Source organism: Polyergus mexicanus, unplaced genomic scaffold (genome assembly GCF_030449975.1).
Source record: "Polyergus mexicanus isolate NDT 795.1 unplaced genomic scaffold, iyPolMexi1.0 SCAF_5, whole genome shotgun sequence".
Classification (NCBI taxonomy): Eukaryota; Metazoa; Arthropoda; class Insecta; order Hymenoptera; family Formicidae; genus Polyergus; species Polyergus mexicanus.
The window spans coordinates 6807859-6826515 of record NW_027223325.1 but is presented as its reverse complement, the minus strand read 5'-3'; the positions used below and the strand labels follow the sequence as shown (position 1 = coordinate 6826515).

The 18657-nt window shown below is 35.2% G+C and overlaps 1 protein-coding gene and 1 long non-coding RNA gene across 2 annotated transcripts in view; both read left to right on the top strand.

Moving 5' to 3' along the window:
- Positions 1–18657, top strand: part of LOC138933079 (b(0,+)-type amino acid transporter 1) — a 71435-nt gene that overhangs the window by 30026 nt on the left and 22752 nt on the right. The gene's annotated exons all lie outside the window — the stretch shown is intronic.
- On the top strand, positions 98–1657 carry LOC138933489 (uncharacterized). The gene is made up of 3 exons (XR_011446969.1): positions 98–566; positions 984–1033; positions 1114–1657. It is a non-coding gene; the product is annotated as an uncharacterized lncRNA (long non-coding RNA).

The window sequence follows — 18657 nt, the reverse complement described above, 5'->3', positions numbered from 1 at the left end:
ATACTTCCTTTATTAAGCGTTATAGAAAAAAATGTTACAGGACTTTACTGTTCAGTTTACTATGCTCTACCTGTTCATGAGCGTTGTCAAGGGTGCCTTGGGATACCCTGTATATTTGGATTGCTGATAGGCCTCCTGGCAATGTACCTCACTGAACTATATACTATACTGGAACGCGCACAGCTCTGCCGATTGGCGGCCAGAAATGTGGGACTGCGAGAGTGTCGCTCCTCAGACCTGTTCTTGTCTATCTAACTACGTCGACCACGTGACCAGATGTACTATCCGTTCTAAAACCATTATCATAGCTTGATGTGCAGTTTTTTAAGATACACTTTACTATTTTTCACATTTATTTTAATTCTTTGCTTCTTAATGTTTTCAACCATCTAGCATAGAAATAAATATTCGCGTGGTATCGAAGATTGCGTGTGATTTGGTATGATTGCATTGCAGGACAATGTTTTCAGTCATGGTAGTTCACGGTAAAAAGAGACAGCTCTGCAGCTATCTTTTAGTGGCCGCGGTAGTAGTGGTGAGGGCATAGCTGTGCGCGTTCCAGTATGGTATATAGTTTACAAATAGTGATGTGAACCCATAGACATAGTATATCTAGACCGAGTGTTGAGAAGTGGGAACCGAGGTGCACGTAGAAAAGGACATACTCTGTTTCGTGCCCCTTGTATTCTCTCTCGCTCGCACGTAGCATGACAAAAGAGAGCGCTATGCTCTGTGCGAGCGAGAGAGAACGCAAGGGGCACGAAACAGAGTATGTCTTTTTCTACGTGCATCATTAAGCGGGGAGCACACACTTTTGCATAAATGCATAATCATAAGCATAAGAAATTTGATTGGTCAATTTTCTTATGCATAAAGAAAAGCGCTTATGCAAAAGTGTGTGCTCCCCTTTTTATCCCCACTTCTTAAACAAAGGCAAACTCTTCGTCTAGATATACTATGTCTATGAATGTACCCAATTAAAGGTCCGCCATTTTACACGCCCGAGGTGCGCGTATGCGTGGTGGTGCTCTAAGTAATACCAATAAATGCAAGTTATGAATACCGCTTAATAAACTTTTTAATAATTTTTTAACTTTTAACTTTCTTTTTAAGAGAATGCCGGAGCGACGGGAGAACATCCTCATCTAAGTGTAATTAAAAGTGTCGGTATATATATTACCAACGCTTTATAGATTACCAATATTATTATGTAGAGTAATTGTCAAGGATATGTGCCTACCCAAATAGCAAAATGCTAGCAGCATGCGCGCAGATTGGCAGCAAATTTAATCAGAATTCCATGCCAAAACCATAGCCATCTGTGACCACATTAAGCTCAGGTTTTGTCGACAGAGCCTGCTAACAGGCAATATGAGCAGATTGGCAGCAGAAACCATGCAGAGCCTGCGCGCAATCTGACGGCAGATTGACAGCAGAAATCGAGCAATTTCTAGACATTTATATAAAATGGTATTTATTTAAATGGATTTAAACATTTAAAGGGTCTCGAGTCCAAATAGCAAAATGACAGTAAATTTTAAATTGGTCACAAAATAACCAATTAGAATTAATCCTAAAGTTAGGTCTCATAAGATTCAAAAATGACGTCAATAGTTGATATGTCACATCCACGGGATGTCATTTTCTGATGTTTGTATTAATAACATAAATTTATAATATTAATAATATGTATTAATGTAATACATATATGAAAATTTGAATAATTAATTTATGAAATTAAATCAAAATTAAAATATTTTATTTATATGGAAGTTAATTTCTATTTTATATTTTAAATAGATATAATAACGAACGATTTTCACTTATTTGGATAATTTCTTTCCAAATAAGTGAAAATCGGATATTTATCTGTCCCCAGACAGCACAAGGATGTCCTTAGGACGTCCAAAGGGCATCCAGGACATATATGTAGGATATCCTCAGGATATCCCATTGTAATCCTCAGATCTCCTCTGGATGTCCTGAGGAAGAGTAAATGATAGCCGTATATTAACCTCTGGAGAATCCAGGGAGATCCTGTGGAACATCCTAAGGATTTTTATAGGATATGTTAGGGATATTTTTCGTATGTTTCAAGGAGCAAATTTTAAAATTTAAATATAAATTAAAACTATGTTTTGTTATTTACTGCTAATATTAAAAATCTATTAAAAATAGTTCACCGTTCTTTAATATTTGAGGCTTTCGTGCTGTACATGAATATCTTACCATAGGTTTGGCTCCCGGGTTTGAGTTGTGTAATATTTTCTAAACAATCCAATATCTGAATTCCCTATGTTGGGATTGCATCAGAAATTGAACTGATAGAAAATAATTACATTTGTAATTTCCTGTCAGTTGCTCTTTGCAAGCTTTATATAATTCTCATGACCAAATCTCAAATACGAGTTCGCGTGTCGCATAGCGGTAAACAAACGAACTAACGGTTGAATATTATTGTTTATAAAGTTTTTGGAACCCAGACAGCACAAGGATGTCCTTAGGACGTCCAAAGGGCATCCAGGACATACATGTAGGATATCCTCAGGATATCCCATTGTAATCCTCAGATCTCCTCTGGATGTCCTGAGGAAGAGTAAATGATAGCCGTATATTAACCTCTGGAGAATCCAGGGAGATCCTGTGGAACATCCTAAGGATTTTTATAGGATATGTTAGGGATATTTTTCGTATGTTTCAAGGAACAAATTTTAAAATTTAAATATAAATTAAAATTATGTTTTGTTATTTACTGCCAATATTAAAAATCTAATATTAAAAATAGTTCACCGTTCTTTAATATTTGAGGCTTTCGTGCTGTACATGAATATTTTAGGTTTGGCTCCCGGGTTTGAATTGTGTAATATTTTCTAAACAATCCAATATCTGAATTCCCTATGTTGGGATTGCATCAGAAATTGAACTGATAGAAAATAATTACATTTGTAATTTCCTGTCAGTTGCTCTTTGCAAGCTTTATATAATTCTCATGACCAAATCTCAAATACGAGTTCGCGTGTCGCATAGCGGTAAACAAACGAACTAGCGGTTGAATACTATTGTTTGTAAAGTTTTTGGAATGTTGCGAACAGTAACATTTCTCATAAAATATTAAATAAATAATAATTTTGGATATATGAAAATGTGCGCATCAAATTCAATTATTAATATTAAACGAAATTAATGTTAACAATTAATTGTACATGTATATGTCCTCTGGAAATCCAAAAGACATCCAATATAATAGACAGGGCAGATATATCCTACAGACATCCAGGGGTTATCCAGTGGACATTTATAGGACATTAATACTTATTATAATACTTAAGATTTCTAAATTATATAAAATAGCCGACACAACTAAAAATAATTATGTATGCATATTAAATTTTTATAAATATATTTATAATAATATATCTTAAAACATCCTACAAATGTCCTGAACCGTCCTGGACATATTCAGGATGATCCTGAGGATGTTTTGTGCTGTCTGGGAATGTTGCAAATAGTAACATTTCTCATGAAATATTAAATAAATAATAATTTTGGATATATAAAAATGTGCGCATCAAATTCAATTATTAATATTAAACGAAATTAACGTTAACAATTAATTGCACATATATATCCTCTGGAATACGTCCTCTGGAAATCCAAAAGACATCCAATATAATAGACAGGGCAGATATATCCTACAGACATCCTGATGATCCTCAGGATGATCCTGAGGATGTTTTGTGCTGTCTGGGTCTGATTTTCTAAAAATCAGTTCAATATCTGAATTCCCGGTACGGGAGTCGTACCAGAAATTAAATTGATAGAAATAATTACGATGTTATTAGCCGCATTTTGCAGGCATTATATATACGCTCGTAACAAAAACTTGAATACGGATATGGAAAATGAATAGTGCGCCGCATAGCTGTAAGCGAATAAACTATACTATTTCAATAAATTATATGAATGCTAAAATCTGCAGATTCTGTTTGATTTCTACTGCCGATTTGCCATCAGATTGCGCGCGCGCAGATCTTGCTCGATTTCTGCCGACAACCTGATATCAAGTCATGTTAACAGATCCTGCTCGATTTCTGCTACCAATCTGCCGTCAGATTGCGCGCGCGCAGATTCTGCTCGATTTCTGCTATCAATTTGACATCAAATTGCGTTGTGCAGATCCTGCTCAGTTTCTGCTGGCTATCTGCTATAATAATTCTATGCAAATCCTGCTCGGTTTCTGCTACTGATCTTGTCAAATTATGTCAGCAGGTTTTGTAACATTTCTGCTGACATTCTGCTATCATTATCTGATATAACAGACTTTGTATACAATCTGGAATCTTTCTGCTGACAAAAATTTGTAGCAGACGTTTGGCAAAATCTGTTCGAACAGACTTGGCTATCTGGGTACTTTTGAAAGAGCAATAAAATACAAGCTTTTCGCATTGTGTTAAATATGTTGAGACAGAAAATATATTGGATTTCTACTCTATTTCTATTCTATCGTCTCGTAAAAGCAACGACTTTAATAGGTATCTGTCTGTGTCGCATACATATTTTGAATACAAATCTATAATATTGCTCATATTATCTCTTTCGATTTTGTCATATATATATATATTATATTATATATATATATATATATATATATATATATATATATATATATATATACCATATATGTACACACACGCACGCACGCACGCGCGCGCGCGCGCACACACACACATAAATATGATACATACATCCAGCAAACATCGAATATATCTGCCATGTAACATAGATGTAACATGCACTTATTATGTACATGTTATACAGGGTGTTTCCTGTATAACAAGAGAACAACCTTCAGTCCTTAAAATGACGTATTCCTGATACGATTCTAAGACGATTTTTCCTTTACCAAAATTTGAATTGAAGCGTAATTTTTGAGTTATAAGCAAAAATAGTTAGCAAATCACGCGTCGAGTACAGAAGGCAGGCAGGAGCGGCGCAATGCGCCGCAGCTGATCGTCCGACGCGTGATTACCATCGCATGAGTCGCTAACTATTTTATCTTATAACATAAAATTATGCTTTAGATAAAATTTTGGTAAAGAAGAAAATGTGTTAGAATTACGTCAGGAATTCATATTTCTTAAAATAACGTCACTTTAACGAAAGTTGTTCCGGGTCGCCACTCGTCGGACGCTACAATCAGCTGATTGCAACACGCGATGTGTGTATGGCGGAATGTGTGTGTAAAAGAAAGAAAGAGATAGACAGAGAGAGAGAGAGAGAGAGAGAGAGAGAGAGAGACAGAGAGAGAGAGAGAGAGAGAGAGGATGAGGAAGGGAAAGAGGGAATGAGGGAGAAATGTTTATATACACGTACGTATACACTTTTTTTCTCGCTCTCTTTCTCTCTTTTACACAACACTCATACACTCTCTCATTCGGTCACTCATTCACGCACTCACTCAGTCACCTGCTCACTCACAGCGTAGCGAATTTTCATACTACGTATTTTCGTTAACAGCTGCACGATTATTATTTAGCGACGGACCACGGAGACTGCGCGATCACATTGTTACGTTGCCTAGCGATGCAAGAAACGTGACATGTACCATGCAAGTTGCGACGTGCGTGTGGTGCGTGGCGCGTGATTGATGCGAGATAAGACGGACGATCTTCTAAAACCTTCGCATTACGAATGCAGTAGAAAACATGAAACGTATTATGACGTACTTAAAAAAAATTAATTATTTTATTAATAACTATTTTTTTCTAATTATAATAAATAATTATTATTTTAAAAAGCATGTATTATACGTTATTACGTTTTCGAAACTATTGCATTCACGATGCGAAAGTTTCAGTCAATTGCAAGATTGCAAGAATAATGTAATTAATAAATTACACTTGGGAAAATTTATTTTTATTCTGCTCAAATCAGATGTTCCAACGTTAAAATATATTGGTCGCTCTGAAAAGAGCGGATTGATTAAAAAAAAATTTTTAGACCAGATGCTCGAAATGCCCGCCATCCATCCTAATGCAAGCTCTCATGCGTTTTAATATATACAATACACCAATACATACGATCAATACATTTTAACGTTGGAACATCTGATTCGAGCAGAATAAAAATAATATTTCCCAAGTGTAATTTATTAATTACATTATTCTTGCAATCTTACGATTGACTGAAACTTTCGCATCGTGAATGCAATAATTTCGAAAACGTAATAATGTATAATACATGCTTTTTAAAATAATAATTATTTATTATAATTAGAAATAGTTATTAATTATGATAAATAATTAATTTTTTTAAGTACCTCTTTATACGTTTCATGTTTTCTACTGCATTCGTAATGCAAAGATTTTAGAAGATTTAGAAGATCGTTCGTCTTATCTCGCGTCAATCACGCGCCACGCACCACAGCAGCAGTTAATGACAATACATAGCATGAAGATTTGCTACGCTGTGAGTGAGCAGGTGAGTGAGTGAGTGCGTGAATGAGTGACCGAATGAGAGAGTGTATGAGTGTTGTGTAAAAGAGAGAAAAAGAGCGAGAAAAAAAGTGTACGCGTACGTGCGTGCGTATAAACGTCTCTCCCTCATTCCCTCCTTCCGTTCCTCTCTCTCTCTCTCTCTCTCTCTCTCTATTTATCTCTTTCTTTCTTTTATGCACGCATTCTGCCATACACACGCGTGTAGCAATCAGCTGAATGTAACGTCCGACGGCGATCCGAAACAACTCTCGCTAAAGTGACGTTATTTTAAGAAATACGTATTCTTGACGTAATTCTAACACATTTTCTTCTTCACCAAAATTTTATTTAAAGCATAATTTTATGTTATAAGATAAAATAATTAGCGACTCATGCGGTGGTAATCACACGTCGGACGGTCAGCTGCGGCGCATTGCGCCGCTCCTGCCGGCCTTCTGTACTCGATTTGGTAACTATTTTTGCTTATAACTCAAAAATTACGCTTTAATTCAAATTTTGGTAAAGGAAAAATCGTCTTAGAATCGTATCAGAAGTACGTCATTTTAAGGACGGAAGGTTGTTCTGAAACATCCTGTATGTATAACAATCATATCTTGGTTTGCTGGGTTACAATTTATGCAATACGGTTCGAGAAAATTGAACTAAAATATGTTATATATGAATGTAAATATATTATATATATAATTTCGAATACTATGATAAATCTTTATCATCGATATTATATCGATATAATCGATATGATTGAGAACTAATGAGTATATAATGAATATATAAACTTCTTCACTATAAATGTGAATGTTTATATATTTTTATGACATAAGTATGCACATATTAAAATTTACATTTATATAAATATTAATATATGTTGGGGTCTCGTAATAATTGTACACGTGGTTTGTGTTATACACATGTATTATTCACTTAATAGTCCCAAAGGAACAATGTTATATAAATCAGTTTTAATATGCTTGTAAAACAAAAGAATAATAATAAATGAATAAGACTTTAGACTCTCTTCTATTACTATAACTAACGTTTCTCTGCTCGAAGAACTCTTAATTTTCTATGCTTACGCTTTTGTTCTCTATCCTCGTCTCGTCTACTTACTTCCGTACCGACTCTCGAACCCGATCCCTCTCGAACTCTCTCTGTCTCACTCTCTCTCTCTAGTCGCGCGTGCTTTCAAAACTTTACTTAAACCTAATCTTGCACAGAATTATATCTTAACAATATAAATATTTATAAATGCAAACACATAAATTCTCTGTCCGCAAAACATTGCAACAAAATTTTATGATTGTTACAATATTTTGTATATTTATAATATAGAAAGGACTCTTTCATCGTCCATTTTCGTGAGAACGCAACCAAAATATTTTATTTATTATTTTCATATCTGCGATTATAATTTGCGAGCGAGATTAAAGTATCTTCTTTCTGGCCAATATTGTTACGAGTATCAGGATAGATTTTTTTAAATCATAATTTCTTATTATTTTAAAAAAGGCAGCAGTTTATTATAATATTACAAAACCGTTTCCTCATACTCTTTACATCCTCGGAGTATTTTTTCACATAAGGATTGCCTTCTGATAACGAAGATGTATATATATTTTGTTTCTTTAGCTACCAACTTGTATATACACAGCCTGATAGACTATTATATACGCGAAATTTGGTACCATCAAAAAAAGAAAAAATACATCGCCAGTAATCATAATAATAATTGCTTTCAATAATTTGTTCTTCCAATAAGCTTTTATTACTATATATGATTGATTGCAATCATATGAAAGGAACACCAGATATTGCACACTTAGTTTTTCAAAAACGGAAGTTTCTTTAAATTTCTTCTGGAATAACTGTTTTTTAATAACCAGAATATTCATCCACAAACCGCGTATGATATGAAATATTTTTTAAACCAACCAGCATATGAATAAAAATCGCCTCTGGAATAAAATATTTTTTTAATAACCAGAACGCACATTCAAACCGCTTCTGGAATAAAATATTTTTTAAACTAACCAGCACACGAATAAAAATCGCTTCTGGGACAAAATGTTATTTTTTTAATAACCAGAGCGCACACGCAAACCGCTTCTGGAATAAAATATTTTTTGAACCAACAAGCACACGAATAAAAATCGCTTCTGGGACAAAATGTTATTTTTTTAATAATCAGAGCGCACATTCAAATCTCATCTGGTGTGAAATATTTCTTAAAACAACCAGCTCACGAATAAAAATTGCCTCTGAGATAAAATGTTATTTTTTTAATAACTAGAGCGCACCATGCAAAATGTTTTTGGTGGGAAATATTTCTTTCGACAACCAGTTTACGAATTGATCGTTTCTGGAATATATTCTTTAACCAAGGCGTACATGCAAAACGCTTTTGGTGGGAAATATTTCTTTCGATAATCAGTTCACGAATTTATCGTTTCTGGGATATATTTTTGAACCAAAGCGTGCATGCAAAACGGTTTTGGTGAGAAATATTTATTTCGACAACCAGTTCACGAATTGATCGCTTCTGGAATATATTCTTCAACCAAAGCGTACATGCAAAACGCATTTAATGGGAAATATTTCTTTCAACAACCAGCTCACAAATTGATCGCTTCTGGGATATATTCTTCAATCAAAGCGCACATGCAAAACGTTTTTGGTGAGAAATGTTTCTTTCAACAACCAGCTCACGAATTGATCGCCTCTGGCTAACTAATTATTGTGGCACAACTACTATTACAAAATAAATATAAGGAATTTTCAGTGAAATATACAAATAAGTAAAAGATTAATGATATTTAAAAAAATTTAAAGTTACTTTATTTAAAGTACTTAATTTAAAGTATTACATATACACATTCATGTACACACATGTAGATAATATATAACGCACATATAGTATGCTCGGATAAGAAAAAGATAGACAGAGAAGAATGGGCAAAGAGAGAAAAAAGATATGAGTGTAACTGAGCAAGTGGTCTATAAAAGTGCCAAAAGTAAGAAAAAAAAGAAAATAGTTATATCTTTCTCCGTAGCAATACTTTATGCTCACTAATGTTTAGTGACTGATGTGAATTATCAATCGATGTATCGTTTTACAGCCATTCCCTCGCTTACTCATTCCTATTCTTTCTCTCTCTCTCTCTCTCTCTCTCTCTCTCTCTCTCTCTCTCTCTCTCTTTCTTTTTTTGCCCATATCTGTCTATTTATAATAAAAATACTATATGTGTATTAAATACTATGTGCACCATATATAATGTGTATGTTTTGTAACCGTAAATTTCTTTTAAAATTATTTAATTAATAATTATTGATCCGGCGGGCGGTTCTTCGATGCCCACGGTACACCTTCGGCGCGTATTTCGAATATCGATCTCGCGATCCACAAAAATTCCCGGAATCGCAAAATAAACCAAGTTGGGCGCCAGGTATGGCAGGCCGCACCATTCACGATAAACGCAACACCAAAAGATAATCGCGCGACCGATAATTAACGCGACGGCAAAATTCCGCGGCTATTCAGTATACCCGAAATGGTAGAGGGGGAGGTTCGGGGGAGACGGGAGAAATCTTGAGAATCGAGAACGCGGGAGCCAAAATGAGTATTCGATGTATTATAATAGAGATAACAATAATATATTAAAAAGAATGAAACAAGAGTATTGAGCAGTTCGTATAAATAATAGCCTTGGATGACAGTAATTATTTTACAGGCGAATAAGATATATTATTTCCGCGGAGATCGGCACGACCGTGCGCAACAGTATCAAATTACCGGGCGTCTTACGCGCTTTAACTCGACTTTTCGGCCGCGAGGATTTCCGCCGTACGAGACTTAATTAAGCCGCGACAACTAAAGAAATCTCTCGAATACGCCGGTAACTACTTTACGCACGCTCATGAATCCGCTTCGATATAATAGAAAAGACTAGATTGCACGACTCAAATCGGTCCGTTGGTCCGGCTCGCGGTAAGCCGATATACGTCTCAATAACAATGACGGTGATCTTTGCGTTGAAATGCCGAATATCTAACTCGAATGACTCGCGGAAACTAATAGCGGGCTCAAAGACACCCGATAGATTTCTTGTACGAATTTTTAGGATTTCGCTTCCTCCTGACTCCAATTTCTTACAATACCCACAAAACGCGCTAACAATACACAGGAACAATACGGAAACTATCGATAACGACTGTGGTGTACGAGTCGCGCGGCGCAATATCGATCGCGTGAACGCAAAAATCCCGATAATTCACAACATATGATACAGGCAAACGCGAAAATAACACTAATGACTGTCGGCGGCGGCGAAATGAATAGAGAGAGCCTATTTTATATAATTCGGATGAGCGACATGTGCCCGTCGGCCGTGCGACTTAATCAACCAAAATTATTCACCAAATTAATCCACCAAAACGCGTGGCTCGGCAACTATTAAGGGCGCGACGTATCCGAATTAATTACCTACAATAAATCGGCAGCAAACTCGGGTCGACAACGCTCGTCCTACCGGCAGGAATATTTCGGCTCTTTCCTTAGCGATCTCGTTCTCGCTCGTACGCTCTGGGCAACCTGCATCCTTCCTCAAGGCTCGCCGAACAGTGCCGAGCGAGAGTCCTGCAGGAGACATGCCGGCGCGATAAATCGCTATCGCGCCACTTGTGGCGCTTTCGCGTTACGCAGGGCCGTCCTAGCGATCCTTGTTGTCATCACGGCCGTGTTGGTGGGTTCATCGCCCCGAAGTTTCCAAGATTTTCTTGTTCGACTTAAAGGTGCGGGCTTACGGCTGCGCCCGATCGGCTCTCTTTCCTATTTGATCGAATAAGTTCCGGATTGAGAATCCGCTTGTTGCTCCGTCCTTGGGACTCCCTCGCTCCGTGCGGGTGGAGTGGCCTCCCCTTTGGCCGGATTATTCCGGCCCACCGCTCTCCTTTCCTGCCGTAAGAAATACACATTACCGGCAGCGATGTTTACTAGTCACTAAAAGTGTCTTTTAATAGTTAACAATTACGACCTGACGTCTCCTGTTTTCTTGGTGTCCTGGACTCCCGCTCTTGGCCGTCGTTCTTCTTTCTTCCTCTCCTTCCGCTCGACCTCGTGCCGATGACCAATTCGCGGGCTCATTTCGAGCTTACAGTTTCGATTTTTCCTAATCGAAAGTCAGATCCCGCTGATCTGACCATCGGGCCGCTCTCTCCCTAAATTAGGAAGACGCAGGCCCCCGAAAAACCGCCCCCGATCGGGCCATTCGGCCCTTGTGATAGACTTTCCAAAAACGTCACGTCACAGTTTATGTGTATACAGTAGTCAATCTAAATTTTATTTGAAGATCAATTTTATGTTACAATTTTTTACATAAAAGTCTTTATCTTGTTTTTTATTTAGGAATTGCTTTAAAGCAGTGCTCGGAATTAGATCTCCTTTTCGGGCCAATATTTGAGGCACCGCCTGAGGTTTCCCCACTACTGTTCGAGGCTCGACGATCGAGCCGCCGATCGCGTGCAACGCTATGCCTCAGGAGCGTCCCTATATAAAAAATATGCTGAGATCGTATCTTCTGTCAAATCGTCATTTAAATTTGCCTTGCTAGATAATTTTTATAAATTTCTATTATTAATATATTATATAAACAGCATGTAAGAAGGAAATTAAAATGATGGTCAAGGAAATAGTTCGTGAAGAATTGGGAAATGTTAAGCAGGAACTGCTAGAAGAACTGAAAAGAATGATATAGAGAGAAGTAAGTGGATCAACAGGAGGAATACAAAGGAGCTATAGTGAAGCGGTTAAAGAGAAAAAGAAAGAGAATGTTATAATTATCAAACCCAAGATTCAACAAGAGAGTGAAATTACAAAAAAATTGATAAAAGAAAAGGTAGATATCAAAAACATGGCGATGGGAATAACGAAGCTAAAAAGAGGAAGTAAGGGGACAGTGATCATGAGTTGTGAAACTGGAGAAGAAATGAAAAGATTGAAAGCCACAGTGCAGGACAAACTAGGAGAAAATTTCAAAGTTACGGAATCACCGCAGATGAAGCCCAAAATAAAAATTATCAATGTCAGCGAAGAAGAAATGAGATTGGATGATGATGACTTAATAACTACAATCAAGAAGCAGAATAGAATTGATACAATAAATGATGGATTCCAAATGCGAATAGTGAAGCAAATAGTTAAAGAAAAAAGAAATGATAATAATCAATTTAGAAGAAAGGAAAAAGGAGAAGGTTCGATAATAATTGAAGTAAATGAAGAAACGCATGAATTGATGTTGAAAAAAGAGAAACTAAATGTAGGATGGAGAAAATGTCCTATATTCAATCACATTAATGTTAAAAGATGCTTTAAATGCTGGGGATACTATCATATTGCAAAAAACTGTACGCGAGATGAAACATGCCACAAATGTGCGGGAAATCATAAAGCGATTGAATGTACGGCAACAAAGAAAAAATGTGTAAATTGTATGTTTCAAATTCGAACATACAACCTGAAGATAAGTGATGAACACGACGCCCTTAGCTCAGAATGTCCAACATTTAAAAGGGCGATACAGGAGGAGAAGAGGAGAGCCGGCTGGGAAGATGCGAAATAGCAACTACAGAAGGAAGCGGAAATAATATTATATACAAATGCGCAAAGTTTGATAGCGCATAAAGATGAGATACAACATCAGATTATGAAGAAAGTAAATCCGGCATTCATAGCGTTATCAGAGACAACCCAGACAGCACAAGGATGTCCTTAGGACGTCCAAAGGGCATCCAGGACATACATATAGGATATCCTCAGGATATCCCATTGTAATCCTCAGATCTCCTCTGGATGTCCTGAGAAAGAGTAAATGATAGCCGTATATTAACCTCTGGAGAATCCAGGGAGATCCTGTGGAACATCCTAAGGATTTTTATAGGATATGTTAGGGATATTTTTCGTATGCTTCAAGGAGCAAATTTTAAAATTTAAATATAAATTAAAATTATGTTTTGTTATTTACTGCCAATATGAAAAATCTATTAAAAATAGTTCACCGTTCTTTAATATTTGAGGCTTTCGTGCTGTACATGAATATTTTAGGTTTGGCTCCCGGGTTTGAATTGTTTAATATTTTCTAAACAATCCAATATCTGAATTCCCTATGTTGGGATTGCATCAGAAATTGAACTGATAGAAAATAATTACATTTGTAATTTCCTGTCAGTTGCTCTTTGCAAGCTTTATATAATTCTCATGACCAAATCTCAAATACGAGTTCGCGTGTCGCATAGCGGTAAACAAACGAACTAGCGGTTGAATACTATTGTTTGTAAAGTTTTTGGAATGTTGCGAACAGTAACATTTCTCATGAAATATTAAATAAATAATAATTTTGGATATATGAAAATGTGTGCATCAAATTCAATTATTAATATTAAACGAAATTAATGTTAACAATTAATTGCACATGTATATGTCCTCTGGAAATCCAAAAGACATCCAATATAATAGACAGGGCAGATATATCCTACGGACATCCAGGGGTTATCCACTGGACATTTATAGGACATTAATACTTATTATAATACTTAAGATTTCTAAATTATATTAAATAGCCGACACAACTAAAAATAATTATGTATGCATATTAAATTTTTATAAATATATTTATAATATCTTAAAATATCCTACAAATGTCCTGAACCGTCCTGGACATATTCAGGATGATCCTGAGGATGTTTTGTGCTGTCTGGGAAGATTGACTGCTAAAATTGAAGACAGTGAAGTGAACGTACCAGGTTATAGTATAATTAGATGCGATGCTGAAAATAGAAATACATTTTATATATAAGAGATGATGTTAAATATGAAATAGTATTAGTAAAAAAATTAGAATCGAATTGTTGATGTGCTGCGATTGAGGTGAAAGAAAAATTGTATAGAGGAATAATAATGGTAATATATCATTCATCGAGTGCATCACATGGTGATTTCGTGAGATTTCTGGAGGATATAATAGAAGAGTTAATAATACGGGGAGAATGTATGGTAATAGGAGACTTTAATATAAATATTATGTTAGATTCGTTTTATACAAGAAAGTTACAAACGACAATGTTGAGCTTAGGCATGAAACAATATGTAAATAAACCGACAAGAATTACGAAAGATAGTAAAACAATTATAGATTTAATTTTTGCTAATAATAAAATAGAAGTGTAGGTAATGCATGAACCTAAAATAACGGACCATGCGTGGCTAAAAGTTGAACTGAATGCGAATAAATTTGATAATAAATACAGAGAACTTAGTGTTAGGAATTATAGAGAGTTTAATATAGATGAATTTATTAAATTAGTGGAAAATAAATTAGAGAAAAACCAAGATATGAATATCAGTGTGAGAGCGAAGAAATTTGTTGATAGTATAGTAAATGCGTTGGACGCTACAGCACCTAGAAAAAATTTTAGAATTCCGAGAATATGGGAAGGGAAAAAGTGGTTTTCAAATGAAATAAGAGAAGCAGCGGCCAAAAGGGATGAGGCATATAGAAAGGCATTGTATGCTGACACGGAACAAAATTGGTTGCAATTTAAAATTGAAAGAAATACAGTAGTTAAATTAATTAAGACAAAGAAGAAAGAATATTATGAAAATATGATAGATCTTAATAAAGAAAATCCTACATCTATGTGGAAAACATTAAAAGAAATAATTAGAGGCGAACCAGGAGGTAAGAGGGAAATAGAGAATATAGATTTTGAAATATTAGACAGCACTGAAGGATGCAATATAGCAGATAAATTAAATTTATATTATATACAAAGTATTAATAGTATAGTAAAATCTATAAATGGGAGTAAAACTGGGAATGCATGTAAAAGAATTATTTATGTTATCGAAAACAAGGGAATTATGAAAAATTTTGAAATGATTAGTATAGAGCATTTACAGGAAATTGTTATGGGACTACCGAAAAAGAAAGGTACAGAGGAGGGAATAACTAGCGATATATTAAAGGCAGCATTTTGCGTAATAAAAGAGGAATTTGTTGATATAATAAATAATTCTTTGAAGGAAGGTTGCTGTCCAAAAGGTTGGAAAACGTCTACAATAATACCGATTCCAAAAATAGAGAAAGCTAGAAAAGCAAGTGAATTTAAGCCTATAAATATGTTACCAATATTTGAAAAAGTGTTAGAATTAGTAGTTAAAAAGCAAATTGAAACGTATTTGGAAGATAACTGTATTATAACAGAACATCAGTCGGGCTTTAGAAAACAGTATTCGTGTGAAACAGCGATTCAAACAGTCATTGATGAATGGAAATTGATAGTTAGTGAGGCAAAAATGGTAGGGGTAATTTTCATGGATCTTAAGCGAGGCTTTGAAACAATAGATAGAGAAAGATTATTAGAGAAATTATATCAATATGGAATTAGGGGAATGGTTATAGAATGGTTAAGATCATATTTAAAGGATAGAACACAGCAGGTTCAATTTAATAATAACCCAGACAGCACAAAACATCCTCAGGATCATCCTGAATATGTCCAGGACGGTTCAGGACATTTGTAGGATATTTTAAGATATTATTATAAATATATTTATAAAAATTTAATATGCATACATAATTATTTTTAGTTGTGTCGGCTATTTAATATAATTTAGAAATCTTAAGTATTATAATAAGTATTAATGTCCTATAAATGTCCAGTGGATAACCCCTGGATGTCCGTAGGATATATCTGCCCTGTCTATTATATTGGATGTCTTTTGGATTTCCAGAGGACATATACATGTGCAATTAATTGTTAACATTAATTTCGTTTAATATTAATAATTGAATTTGATGCACACATTTTCATATATCCAAAATTATTATTTATTTAATATTTCATGAGAAATGTTACTGTTCGCAACATTCCAAAAACTTTACAAACAATAGTATTCAACCGCTAGTTCGTTTGTTTACCGCTATGCGACACGCGAACTCGTATTTGAGATTTGGTCATGAGAATTATATAAAGCTTGCAAAGAGCAACTGACAGGAAATTACAAATGTAATTATTTTCTATCAGTTCAATTTCTGATGCAATCCCAACATAGGGAATTCAGATATTGGATTGTTTAGAAAATATTACACAACTCAAACCCGGGAGCCAAACCTATGGTAAAATATTCATGTACAGCACGAAAGCTTCAAATATTAAAGAACGGTGAACTATTTTTAATAGATTTTTCATATTGGCAGTAAATAACAAAACATAATTTTAATTTATATTTAAATTTTAAAATTTGCTCCTTGAAACATACGAAAAATATCCCTAACATATCCTATAAAAATCCTTAGGATGTTCCACAGGATCTCCCTGGATTCTCCAGAGGTTAATATACGGCTATCATTTACTCTTTCTCAGGACATCCAGAGGAGATCTGAGGATTACAATGGGATATCCTGAGGATATCCTATATGTATGTCCTGAATGCCCTTTGGACGTCCTAAGGACATCCTTGTGCTATCTGGGAAATGGTCTAAATTAATGACCACAGAATGTGGAGTACCGCAAGGATCTGTATTAGGACCGTTATTATTTATAGTATATATAAATGATATAATAAAAATCTGTCCAGAAGGATGTAGTATAAAAATGTTTGCAGATGATATGTTAATATATGTAACTGGAGAAAGCAGCGCGGAATTAGAGGGCAAAATGAATATGGCATTTACTATAGTAGAAGAGTGGATGAATATAAATAAGTTAAAAATAAATGCATGAAAAACGAAATATATGATTGTTAGAAGTATAAGAAAAGAACTGCGAGGTAATATAACATTGAAATGTTTGGATGGAACTGAGATTGAACGTGTGGAAATAATGAAATACCTAGGCATAATTATTGACGATAGACTACAATTTAAGGACCACTGTGATTATATGCTAAAGAAAATAGGGAAAAAACGAGTTTTTTGAATAGAATAGGTAATTATATATCGGCATACACTAGATGTATTGTATATAAGACAATTATAGCACCTCACTTTGAGTATTGTGCGACGCTGTTAATTGATATAGGAGAAACACAGCTGAGTAAATTGCAAAAAGGATGAGGATCATATTGCAATGTGATAGACATACCAAAGTGGAGCGTATGCTGCAAGCGCTGCAGTTTATGTCCATAAAACAGAGGCTATATTATAATGTGTGTATATTTATTTTTAAGATTTTAAGGAACATGTTACCGGAGAAATTAAGAAATAGGTTAGAAATTATGGGAAATGAGAGTGAAAGGCAAACACGACAAGCTGGGGATATTGCAATAAAATATCGCAGAACAAGGAGTGCGCAAAAGAGTATGTTTTACGAAGGAGTGAAAATGTATAACGCCTTGCCAGCTGAAATAAATCGGAATGGAAGAATTGTGCCGTTTAAGCGAATGTTAAAGGAGTATATTGTAATTAATGTAAACTAGATTTGTATTACAAATAGCTGAGAAAGCTAATAAAGATCAATCAATCTCTCTCTCTCTCTCTCTCTCTCTCTCTCTCTCTCTCTCCTTTACACCCATCGCATGTAGCAAACAGCTTATCGCACACACGCACTTTCTCTCTCTCTCTCTCTCTTTTACACCCATCGCATGTAGCAAACAGCTGATCGCACACACGCACTCTCTCTCTCTCTCTCTCTCTCTCTCTCTCTCTCTCTCTCTGTCACTGATTCTTACCTTTTATGTAGTAATTCGTTGCCCTCATATGACTCAATAAGTACATGTAATACTTCCGTGTGACACAACGAATAACTAGCAAACTTTTTTTCACTCACAAATTGTATCACTTATCGAACTTTTACGAATTAATCTACGCACTTTATCGATAAATTGAATTTATTAACGATTATAACGGTTAATCACAATTTACCGATTGCTACTGATTAATTATTAAAATAACTCGAAGAAAGAAACACGTTATTCGATGCGGAGACTGCGCGACGACAAGAAGCAGGTTATGTCGGCAACTAGCGTTGCCGGCTGCTGAATATTATAATCACATTACGCGTGATCGACGCGGACGCTATCATGTGTCCTGTGATCGGCTAAAGCCTCCGACATTGTAAATTCGATAGTTTCAAAAACATGAAACTATAAAATATGAAAATATAATGATGT